The sequence below is a fragment of the Sapajus apella genome, unplaced genomic scaffold (genome assembly GCF_009761245.1).
Source record: "Sapajus apella isolate SASKATOON/1434 unplaced genomic scaffold, GSC_monkey_1.0 scaffold11, whole genome shotgun sequence".
In the NCBI taxonomy this organism is placed as follows: Eukaryota; Metazoa; Chordata; class Mammalia; order Primates; family Cebidae; genus Sapajus; species Sapajus apella.
This window is the reverse complement of record NW_022436951.1, coordinates 2,006,688-2,018,993: the sequence shown is the minus strand read 5'-3', so window position 1 is coordinate 2,018,993 and position 12,306 is coordinate 2,006,688. Positions and strand designations below refer to the sequence as shown.

The following is a 12,306-nucleotide window of genomic DNA, read 5'->3' as shown; positions in this document are numbered from 1 at the left end:
TCCTGTCTCAGCCTCCCAAATAGCTGGGATTACAGGCTTGCACCACCACACCCAGCTAATTTTTGTGTTTTTAGTAGAAATGGGGTTTCACCATTTTGGCCAGGATGGTCTTGATCTCCTGACCTTGTGATCCATCTGCCTCCACCTCCCAAAGTGCTGGGATTACAGGCATGAGCCACCACGTCTGGCCCCCAGAGTTGTAATTTTTTTAAGTTAAAAGATAAGTTTACAAAGTTTACAGAAAACATCAAAATGTTAAAGAGAACTTAAGATTCACAGAATTTATACTTTTATTAGATTTATATTATTCTAAGCATTTGGATAAATTCTACTTGTTAGAGGCATTAAGGAAAAATAGTGCATTAAATTTAAAATATTTAAGTGACATTTAGTTAACTAGGTTTGCAAATGACACCAAATATGAATAAAAGGTCATTTTAGGAGTAGGCGTTAAAATTCACTAGATTAAGAATAAAATAATAAAGTTTATAAATTGAACTTAATTGTCTCAATTTTTGAATTGGTAACTTTAGTAAAATTAATATTAATTTAAAGCACTATAGTAGTCCCCAAATAGTTTTTTATGTGTAAAAAAAGTACATTCAAGTACATCAAAAAAAAAAAAGTAATACTGACAAATGAATGAGAGCTGGTCTTTGAAAGGGAATAAATTAATCCTTGAGAATGTTCTCATATCACAATAGATATCTTTCCTTTGTGCATGTACTAAAGAATCAATATTGAGTGTTTCCAGGTTTTTTTTTTTGAGACAGAGTCTCACTCTAACGCCTGGGCTTGGAGTGCAGTGGTGCAATCTCAGCTCACTACAACCTCTGCCTCCCAGGTTCAAGCGATTCTCCTGCCTCATCCTCCTGAGTACCTGGGACTACAGGCATGCACTATCATGCCTAGCTAATTTTTGTGTTTTTCAGTAGAGACGGTGTTTCACCACATTGGCCAGGCTGGTCTTGAACTCCTGACCTCAAGTGATCCGCCTGCCTTGGCCTCCTAGAGTGCTGGGATTACAGGTGTGAGCCACTGTACCTGGCCCTAACGGAAGTATTTTTAAAGGGCTGACCAACATATAGGAAAAGAAAATGCAAAGGAGAGTGCAGTACCCTGGGTATAGTAAAAGCACTCAGGAGAAAAAAGTACCTTCCCCAATCAGAAGAGCTGTACGGAAAGGGTCTTGGGTCTAGTTGGTTGAAGGATACTACAGTAAGTGACCTGCAGGAAATAAATATCTTCTCCCTACCTCTGGTCTGATGCTAGCGCATCCCCTTGGCCAAACCCAATCAGAAGTCAGAGGGTAAGGTGGGTAGCCCATCCAGGCAGCTCATATAGTGGACTACATGGGCTTTTAGGATTTAGAGCAGAATGGACAGTGGATTTGCAGGAGCAAGCAGAAGATATCTTGCAGATTCCTTCCTTTCCATCCCATTCTTCCTTCCTTTTCTCTTTTTTCTTTCTTTCTTCTCTCACATTTATTTATTGAGCATCTATAATATGCAAAGTATTGTACTAGGAACTGGGAAGACATGGAAACAGAATGAGAAATCACACTGTAGTTGTGACATTCTATAAATATCTATGTTCCCTCTTTATTATAAAATTACTTCATACAAGCGCATTATAGATAGTTTTGAAAATGCAGAAGTAAATAAGGCCAGGCGTGGCTGCTCACACCTGTAATCCCAGCACTTTGGAAGGCTGAGGTGGGGGAATTGCTTGAGCCCAGGCATTCAACAGCTTGAGCAACATAGTGAGACCCTGTCGCTACAGAAAAAAAACAAAAAGCCAGACATGGTGGAATGCCCCTGTGATCCCAGCTACTCCACAGCCTGAGCCCAGAAGGTCTAGGCTGCAGTGAGCTGTAACTCTGCCACTGCACTTCAGCTCAAGTGACAGTGAGACCCTGTCTCAAAAAAAAAAAAAAAAAAAAAAGAATTGAATTTTTAAAAAACAGTATAAAAATAACCTGTACTTTTTTTTGTTTTTTGTTTTGAGATGGGATCTCACTCTGTCACCCAGGCTGCAGTGCAATGTGCAATGGCACGATCTCACTTACTGCAACCTCCACTTCCCAGGTTCAAGCGATTCTTCCACCTCAGCCTCCTGAGTAGCTGGGATTACAGGCACCTGCCATCATACCTGGCTAATTTTTGTATTTTAAGTAGAGATGGGGTTTCACCATGTTGGCCAGGCTGGTTTTGAACTCCTGACTTCAAGTGATGCACCCGCCTTGGCCTCCCAGAGTGCTAGAATTATAGGCGTGAGCCACTGTGCCCGACCAACCTGTAGTCTTATAATGAAGAGTAACTAGCAATGTAGTCCCATTACTCATGAATAACATTTTCATGCACTCTCTCTCTCTCTAGATATATAAATTATATATATATATTTACAGGTAGCCAATTACATTTTTGAGTTTGTACTAGGGTTAAATGTGTCAAAGTCAAACATAGTGTTAGGAACGGACAGTATAGATAGTATGAAGTGTTGTTTTTTTCAGATGTATTAAGAAAATCTGGATTCAGCACATGAAATACATTTTAAGAGCATCATTGAGCATAAGCAGAAGTCCAATTATATTCAGTTAAACATGAAAAAACTCAAAAGTTGTTTGTAAGCCGGGCACGGTGGTTCATGCCTGTAATCCCAGCACTGTGGGAGGCTGAGGCGGGCAGATCATCTGAGGTCTGGAGTTCAAGATCAGCCTGGCCAACATGGTGAAACTCCATCTCTACTAAAACTACAAAAATCAGCTGGGCATTGTTGCTGTAGCCCGTAATCCCAGCTACTCAGGAGGCTGAGGCAGGAGAATCACTTGAACTCAGGAGGCGGAGGTTGCAGTGAACTGAGATTGCGCCACTGCACTATAGCTCCGGGGCCACAGAGCAAGACTATACCTCAGTCAGGCACGGTGGCTCATGCCTATAATCCCAGGACGCTGGGAGGCCGAGGCAGGTGGACCACAAGGTCAAGGAGTTGGAGATCAGCCTGGCCAACATGGTAAAACCCCGTCACTACTAAAAATACAAAATTAGCAGGGTGTGGCTGCACACACCTGTAGTGCCAGCTACTCAGGAAGCTGAGGCAGGAGAAGTGCTTGTACCCAGGAGGCAGAGGTTGCAGTGAGCCGAGACTGTGACACTGCACTCCAGCCTGGGAGACACAGGGAGACTCTGTCTCAAAAAAAATAAAAATAAAAAAAAGACTCCACCTCAAAACAAAAAACAAAACTTGTTTATATATATATATATATATTTTTTTTAAAGACGGGGTTTCACCATGTTGGTCAGGCTGGTCTTGAACTCCTGACCTCAGGTCATCCGCCTGCCTTGGCCTCCAAAGTGCTGGATTAAGGCGTGAGCCACCACGCCCAGCCATATATGTATTATTTACTACATTGAGAGCATTCAAGTTTGTACTTGACTGTTTTTGTAAGCAGATGCCACAGTCTACTCAATGATTTTACCACTTTCAACACCTGAAAATCCTATCTTCTTCTTTTTCTTGGTTTTTGTTTGTTTTTTGTAGAGATGAAGTCTCAATATATTGCCCAGGCTGGTTTCAAGCTCATGGGCTTAAGTGATACCTCTGCCTTGGCCTCCCAAAGTGCTGGGATTAAAGGCATGAGCTACCCTGCCCTGCCTGAAAATTCTGTCTTAAACATCTTAAATCCATTTACATTTTGTACAAGAAGGTAAGTAAAACTTGTCTTTTTAACATTTAAAAATTGTGTTCTTTGTTGAGATACTTGAAAGGCATGTACACCAATGTGATACAAAGACTGGGTGTTTTGGGACAAAGTTGCACATTTAATGAATCAAATTCACTTAATAAATCTAGGTTTTACCTGTATTCAGGTGATCTCCTGCATTTCCTATGTCTTTGAACTTTTCATAGTCTCTCTTGTGATTAAGATATAATCAACTTTCCAATGTTTGCTATATAGGATTCATGGAAAAAAGTATTTGGTGGGGAGGATAAACATGATTCTGACTGCCAATGGTTTAGTCTGACTTAATAAGCGAGATGGGATTTTTCCCTTGAGCTTGACCCCCTTGGTGGGCAGGAACTGGAGTATCTCATTTCACTCAGCCTGCAGTCCATGGACAGCTAAGTGTTAATAGCTCAGTGAAGGGTCAGGGTGACAGCCTCCTGCACTTGCCTTTTTTTGACAACCTAGTTCTTGTTCAGTGTCAGGGAAGAATCAGGTCACAGGAATTGTTTGAAAGATAATGAATGTGGAAGACTTTATTGAGCAGTAAAAGTGGCTCTCATGAAAGGGGAGCTGGAAAGGGGATGGTGCAGGATGAAGGTGATCTTTCCATCAAACCTGCCGTTCCTGGCTGGGCTCCCCTCTGAAACCACATCATCTGAAGTTAGCCACATTAATCCATAGTCTCTGATGCTCAGTTGTTTCTCTGCTCATTGCTCAGCTGCTTGTGTCTCCAAGGCTCAGCAGCTTGTATCCCTGAGGCTCGGCCACTTGTGTTGCTCGTTTTTTCCTTTTTTTTTCCTGCCAGCTGGTCTGATTTTTATGGGCACAGGATAGTGGGAGGGGCTGTCAAGGCATATAAACCAGAGCAACTCCATCTTAAATGGAGCTGGGTAAAATGAGGCTGAGACCTACTGGGTTGCATTCCCAGATGGTTAAGGCATTTTAAGTCACAGAATTAGAAAGTTGGCACAAGATACAGGTTATAAAGACCTTGCTAATACCACAGGTGGCAGTAAAGAAGCCAGCTAAAACCCACCAAAACCAAGATGGTGACAAGAGTAACCTCTGGTTGTCCTCACTGCTACACCCCCACCAGTGCCATGACAATTTACAAAAGCCATGGCAATGTCAGGAAGTTACCCTAAACGGTCTAAAAAAAGGAGGCATGAATAATCTACCTCTTATTTAGCATACAGTCAAGAAATACCTGTAAAAATAGGCAACCAGCAGCCCTTGGGACTGCTCTATTTATTCTTCTTTCTTGATAAATTTGCTTTCACTTCCTCTTTAGACTTGCCCTGAATTCTTGCTTGCACAAGATCCAAGAACTCTCTCTTGGGGTCTGGATCAGGATTCCTTTCCTATAACAGGGTGGGCTCAAAAGACAATCATTTGGGCTGAAAAATGGGGCCAGCTGTTTTCACTTAGGGCCCAGGTTCCAGGTTTGAGGGAGGCATTTAGTTGGGAGCCCCACCATTCTGCATCATTATGAGAGTCTACTTCAAAGAGTAAAATGCTTTGGCTCTGTTTAAAATTTTTTGGTTTTCGGCTGGGCGTGGTGGCTCACGCCTGTAATCCAGTTACTTTGGAGGCCAAGGCGGGCGGATCACCTGAGGTTGGGAGTTCAAGACCAGCCTGACCAACATGGTGAAACCCCAACTTAAAAAAAAAAAAATTTTTTTTTGTTTTTCTTTTGAAATAGAGATGGCTCTCACCATGTTCCCCAGGTTGGTTTATGAACTCCTGGGCTCTGAGAATTCTCCCACTTCAGTCTCTGAAACTGATGGGATTACAGGTGTGAGCCATCACACCTGACTTGACTCTTTTTTAATTATCTCTCTTAAGATGGAAATGATTGACAGAAATTATTAAATCCAATCTAAAGTAAGTAAATTTATTTGGGGTGGGCAAATGAAAAAGGTTTCTCCCTTTTGGTAGTGAATCTGCCTTTGCAAAAATTGTAGTAGTAAGGGAAATCTGACATAACTGACTCCATCTTGCTTCTACCAGGCTAAATTGCCCTTTTTTTTTTGAGACAGTCTTGCTCTGTCACCCAGGCTAGAATGTGATGGTATGATCTTTGCTCATGCTCACTACAACTTCTGCCTCCTGGGTTCAAGCAATTCTCATGCCTCAGCCTCTCAAGTAGCTAGGATTACAAGCATGTGACACCACACCCAGTTACTAATTTTTGTATATTTTGTAGAGATGGGGTTTCACTACGTTGTCCAGGTTGGTCCCAAACTCCTGCTCAGGCAATCCTCCCTTCTTGGCCTCCCAAAATGCTGGGATTACAGGCGTGAGCCACCACACCTGGCCTACCATTCTATTGTTTAAAAAAAGCAACCACAAAATGTCTTTATTGCTTTTAGCGAAAGTGCTTCTCAAATTTCAGTGTGCATATGAAATACCAAGAGACCTTGTTAAAATGCAGAATAGGATTCAGTAGGTAGAGAGGAGTGCAGAGCTGAGATTCAGCTGAATGCTAATGCTGATGCTTGTGGTTCACAACCACTCTTTGACTAGCAAAGCCCTGATGCAGTGGTCCTCAACCTTGACTGCATATGGGAATCACCTACGGAGCTTTAAAGAATACTGGTATTAATGCCATTTCTTACAGTTTGTATGAACAATTTTAAAAAAAAGGATACTGGTATTTGAGTGTCACTCAGAGATTCTGAGTTCTTTGATATGGGCTGTGGGCTTGGTAGCAGAATTTTTTAAAACCTCCCAGGTTATATAATATGTAGCCAATATTAAAAACTCCTCTTATCGGCTGGGCTTGGTGGTTCTCACCTGTAATCCCAGTACTTTGGAAGGCCGAGGCGGGCTGATCACCTGAGGTCAGGACTTCGAGGCCAGCCTGATCAACATGGGGAAACCCTGTTTCTACTAAAAATACAAAAATTAGCAGGGCATGGTGCTGCACACCTATAATCCCAGCTACTCCAGAGGCTGAGACAGGAGAATTGCTTGAACCCAGAAGGTGGAGGTTGTAGTGAGCCAAGATAGCAACACTGCACTCCAGCCTGGGCAACAGAACGAGACTCTGTCTTTAAAATAAATAAATAAATAAATAAAGCTCCTCCTAGCTACAAGGACATTCTTCATCATATATTTCTAGAGTGTTTGAATTTTTTTCCAAATATGATGTTGCCTTGGATTTTAAGAAAAGGAAGATGAATTAGAAGAATGAGAAGGTAAAGAAAAGAAGGAAACAAGAAAGGGAATGAGGAAGAAGGGAAAAGAAGAAAGGAAGGAAAACTCTTCCTGGCCCTGTAGATACAGCCTTTTACTTCTCAATCAGATTCCATAAATGTCCATTTCCACACTTCCCACTTGCATCTCAGCCCTTCTCAACCTGGCTTCTGTGTCCTTTTCTTCCTTAAATGTACTGACAGTGACCACATGCAAGGAGACACATCTGTTATTACCTTACTGATTTTTCTCGCTTATTTGACACAGCTGTCTAATGTTTTAGGAGCCCCTAGAAAGCGAAAGCATTGTCCATTAATTATTTTTCTCTTCACGTGAGAATAATAAATTGTAAAATGATTTTGTATTGTCACTAAGCAAAGAACAGTGTTTAATGATACATAGGAGCAGATGAAATGCACAATGCATACACAAAGGTCTAGTTAAAAAAAAATCTCTTCATGTCCACGATTGTGATTGTTTTTTACTGTTTATTATTGCTACTGATAACCAAAATGAGTGACCAAGGCAAGGATCTCAGTCAATCAAGGTTCATTAAGCCAGCTTTATGGTGTGCCTGAGAAAAGTACATGCTACAGACATATCTGTGGCTGTTTTTGCCAAAGAAGTTTTTGGGAGATTTATTATTTCTACGTTTATACAGAAGGGGAAAGCATCTAGGAAGAGGGACAGGTAGGTGGTAAGGCAAATGGTTACATTCTTGTGAGACTTTAGCTAGTCCCCAGTAAATCTACACTTTTTACAAGATAAGGTGAATGTCTGAATTAAAAAAGGGAGTAAAGGAAGAATCCATTATGCAGACACATCTGGTGAGTGGAGGAATGATTGACCTCGTCTTGTCTTTGTTCCACATCTGAAAAGATAAGCTTGTAATGAACATTGTCAGTGTAGAATCTCAAAGAGAATTTAGTTTTAGGAGCCAGATTTTGATCACAGACCGAAAGTTACGAGTGGCATGTCTTTGTTTACTGGAGGCCAGGGAAGAATTTACTTATGAATGTTCTGTGGGAACGGTCACTCTCAGTTGCCTGGGCTTTTTACCTTTCTGCAGGAATCTGGCATAGTGCTAATAACAGCTATTCATTTAGAAGAGAGCGTTGCATGACTCAGCCTCCAGGCTTTACTTTCCCTTTGACATAGGAGTTTGAGTCTCCTGAGATTTTTTATTTTCCTTTATGCTGATATTACGGCCTGACAGGATCTTCTTGCCTGCTGCCTGAAAAAAACAAATGCACTGAGAACAGCAGGTTTTGCAGCAAAGAAAGCGTTTCATTATTACAGGGCCAGCCAAGCTTGAGGATGGGAGAAATTTCTCAAATCTACCTCCCCAAGAATTCAGAGGCTGGTGGGTGGGACTGGGATTTTTTGTTTGTTTTTGAGATAGGGTGTCACTCTGTCTCCCAGGCTGGAGTGCAGTCATGGCTCATTCATGGCTCACTGCAGTGAGGCAGTCATGGTGCTATCATGGCTCACTGCAGCCTTGCCCTCCTGGGCTCAAGCTATCTTCCCACCTCAACCTCCTGAGTAGCTGGAACTACAGGCGTGTGCCACCATACCCAGCTAATTTTTGTATTTTTGTATAAAGATAGGTTTTCACCATGTTTTCCAGGCTGGTCTCAAACTCCTGGGCTCAAACTATCCACCCACGTTGGCCTCCCAAAGTGCTGGGATTACAGATGTGAGCCACCACACCTGGCCAAGGCTAGGGTTTTTAACGGTACTTTGGTGGACAGGGAACTGGGGAACTGAAACAATTGATTGGCTGGGGATGAAATCACAGACAATCTAAATTGTTTTCACGCCACTGATTCAGATCCTGGGCGGGCATCCCAGGACCAGCTGATGTCTTCTTGGTCTGCCAAAATGCTAAATTGGAAAAATATCGCAACGTCCAGTTTTTTAGGTTTTACAATAGTGATGTTATCTATAGGAGTAGTTGGGGAAGTTACAAATATTGCCGCCTCTGGGTATATGACTCTGGGGCAGCAAGCAACTTTCAGAAAGCAAGCTAGTTAGTGGCAGGTCTTTTTTTTTTTTTTTTTTAGCTTCCTCTTTCTTTATTGGGCGCTTTGCAGATGCCATGCAGGTCTAAAAGTTACACTGTTAAATAATTATTTAAAAACTGACCAGGACGAAGGTCCTGATCCAGAGCTCCAAACCAGAAGCAAAAAGGAATGGGGGCAGTGGGCATTCCTCCAACATCACCAAAACCCAGAAATAAAGGATCTTAAGCTCCTTTGAGGGCCAAATCCAGGCTTGGGCCCTTGGGCTAACCCTCAGGTGCCTCTGACTGCATCACACTCAGAGTAAGGTAACCAGCAAGGGGCTGGAGGGAACGGCCAGCCAAGTCCAGATATGGACAGAAGTAACTGGAAGGAGGATGGGAAACAGACAGGTACTGTCTAGCTGTAGATAAAAGTGCAGCTAAGGCAGGTCGAGGGGCAGAGGAGAGGCTGGGGGAGCGGTATTGCTGCAATGCAGGAGTGTGTAGCCCCAGGGTCCTGTCCTGATAGGCTGGTCAGGGTAGCAGCTGTTAGTTCCCAGATGGAGTTCCTGACCTGAGCCCAGGTAGAGGACTCACACATTGTGGGTCCTCTTGGTAAGCTGGGGCTCCTCATCCACCAGCTTGGACTTGAGGTGCTCCTTGTAAGCCAGGATGTCTTCAGGCCACTTGGTGATTGTCTGCTTCTCACAGACCCAAATTTCCTGTGCGACCTGCTGAATGAGCCTGACCAGCATCATACCACCCTCAAACTCATTGATGGCATCTGCCAGGGCGTCGATGGTCTCAATATCCTGGTGATTAGTGGGCTCGTCCAGAAAGAACATGTGGGGGTTCTGCCAGGCCAGCCAGGCCAGACACACTCAGCATTTCTGCCTGTCTGACAAGTTCCGGATTGAGCTCACCTGTTGTTTCCCAGTGAGACCATATGATCTTCCTCATTTTTTCCTTCTCCTTGATCTCTGGGTAGCACTTCATCGTGTACTCCAAAGGCGAGAGATCTAAGTCCAGCTGCTCTTGTAAGTGCTGATGGTAACGCCCTATCTTGACATGCGAGTGTTTTCGGATCATGCCATCTGTGGGTAGTAGCTCTCCAGGCAGCAGCTTCAGAAGAGTTGACTTTCCTGCTCCGTTGGGCCCTAACAGAGCCACTTGTGTGTCAAGGTCAATTCCAAATTCTAGATTATTGTAGATGCAAGGCCCATCTTTTGTATACTTGAAGCTCACATTTTGCACCATAATGACGGGTGGCAGGATCTTGCCACATGGTGGGAAGTAAAATGACAGTGTCTTGTCACTCACAACCCTCTCTGTCAGTCCTGATGCCATCATTTTCTGTAGCGTCTTTTCCTTGCTCTGGTCCTGCTGGGCCAACTTGGCACTGCCGTGGCCAAACCTCACAATGTAATTCTTCATGTGTGCAATCTGATCTTGCTCCCAGTGAAACCTCTTCATCTGGTTCTCCTCCAGCTCTAGCCGTGTCTTCACATACTGATCATAGTTACCCGTATAATACTTCAGTCTCTTGTTGTGCATGGGAATGATGTTGGTACAGACACCATTCGGAAAATCCTAGGAATGGGAGACAAGGACCAATGCGCTTAAAAGTTTTTATTTCTTCCAGCCACACGCAAGCATCTAGGTCCAGGTGGTTGGTGGGCTCATCCAGAAGCAGCATGAAGGGCCAAATAAAGAGGGCTCTGGCAAGGCAACCCTCATCCTCCAGCCCCCACTGAAGTCTTTCAGCTTCTTGCGCTGCATGGCAGGTGTGAAACCCAGTCCATACAAGATCCGCGAAGCCCTCATCTCTGCCTTGTCAGCATCCAGCTCCTCCAGGCATTCATAGAGCTCCATGAGCTTCTCATACTTCGCATCCTCGTGAGCCAGCCACTCTGCCTCCCTCTCCAGCATGGCCCACTCTCTATTGACTTCCATCACACAGCAAGGGTGTCTTGTCACCAGGGGGCATCTCTCGAGTCAGGTGGTAGATGTCGATATGCTCAAGGATGGGCACTTCACGTTTCCCAATAGCAGAAAGCAACATGGACTTTCTAATTCCATTTAAGCCAATGAGACCATAAGGATGGCCTGAGTTTAATTCCCGTTTGGTGTCACTGAGCAGCTCTTGACAGTGAAAGGTGAGTGACAGGTTGATAATGTGAACATCAGTACTGTTGGAGTGAGAGGCCAGGATGCCAGTGGCAGCTCGAGCAGCAGCTTCATCTCAAAGTCCTCGAGCTCCTTGGTCAGCAAATCCACTTCTGTGGTCTCTCTGCCACTGGCCTCATTTTCCTCTGCCACCTGTGGATCTGTGACAGCATCTCCATTTTCTTCATGTCCTTTTCTGGGCCACTGTCGAGCTTTGGCAGCCTCCTTCTTTTTGGCTGCCTTCTTCCTGGCCAGGTCGGAGGGCACGATGATGACCCACAGGGGTAGGTTCTGTTCTTTCAGGGAGCTGGGCCTCGCCACTCGGCCTCTGTCGCAACCTAAGCAGGTCATTTTTTTACTATGCCTTTTCTTTAGCAAATCTCAGGCCTCTTCCATAATTCTAAACTGTAACCGATTGTTAGTTTTCAGAAATATGGTTGCAATTTTTGAAAATGAAGGGGATCAGTTAAAGGTCCCTTATGGCCTCAGCACAAGAATGAGGAAAAGTGGTGGGCATCGTGGCTCATACCTGTAATCCCAGCACTTTGGGAGGGAGAGGCAGGCAGATTGGTTGAGGCCAGGAGTTGGAGACCATCCTGGACAACTGGCGAAATCATGTCTCTACCAAAAAATACAAAAATTAGTAGCCAGGTGTGGTGACACATGCCTGTAATCCCAGCTACTTGAGAGGCTAAGCCGTAAGAATCACTTGAACCCTGGAGGCGGAGGTTGCAGTGAGTTGAGATTGCCCCACTGGACTCAGTCTGGGTGACAGAGTCAGTCCCTGTCAAAGAACAAAAAAAAAAACAAGATAGAATGAAGTCATATATTTATAAGCAGAATGGAAGAAGCTACAAAGGGAGAGGAAGGGAAAGTGTAAGACAGAATGTCATAATTGGTAGGGCAAGATCTCAGAAGAGGTGGGAGGAATAGAATTGACAGCCTGGTAGAAGAAATGAACTTAGAAGAGGAATGGGAATTTGTGTTTGACACTGAAAGGAGGAAGAAATGGATGATAGACTTACAAGTGAGTTTAAGGGTGGGGGAGAAGGAAAGTGATGGAGTTGCCCCCTGCAGATCTTTGCTTCTCAGGAAAGTAAGAGGAGAAGTTATTTGCTAAAAATGAATGGGGCAAAGATGAATAATGGCTACTGAACCTTTACTATGTGCCACAGAGGGATTTGCATACAAAATCATGCATAATCCTTTCAAT

General features: G+C 43.8%; 1 pseudogene across 1 annotated transcript; it reads right to left on the bottom strand.

Moving 5' to 3' along the window:
- Window positions 1-9,358: 9,358 nt before the first annotated feature.
- On the bottom strand, window positions 9,359-11,645 carry LOC116552220 (annotated as a pseudogene). Its single transcript, XR_004269280.1, has one exon. The product of XR_004269280.1 is annotated as an ATP-binding cassette sub-family F member 2 pseudogene (transcript).
- Window positions 11,646-12,306: the final 661 nt, after the last annotated feature.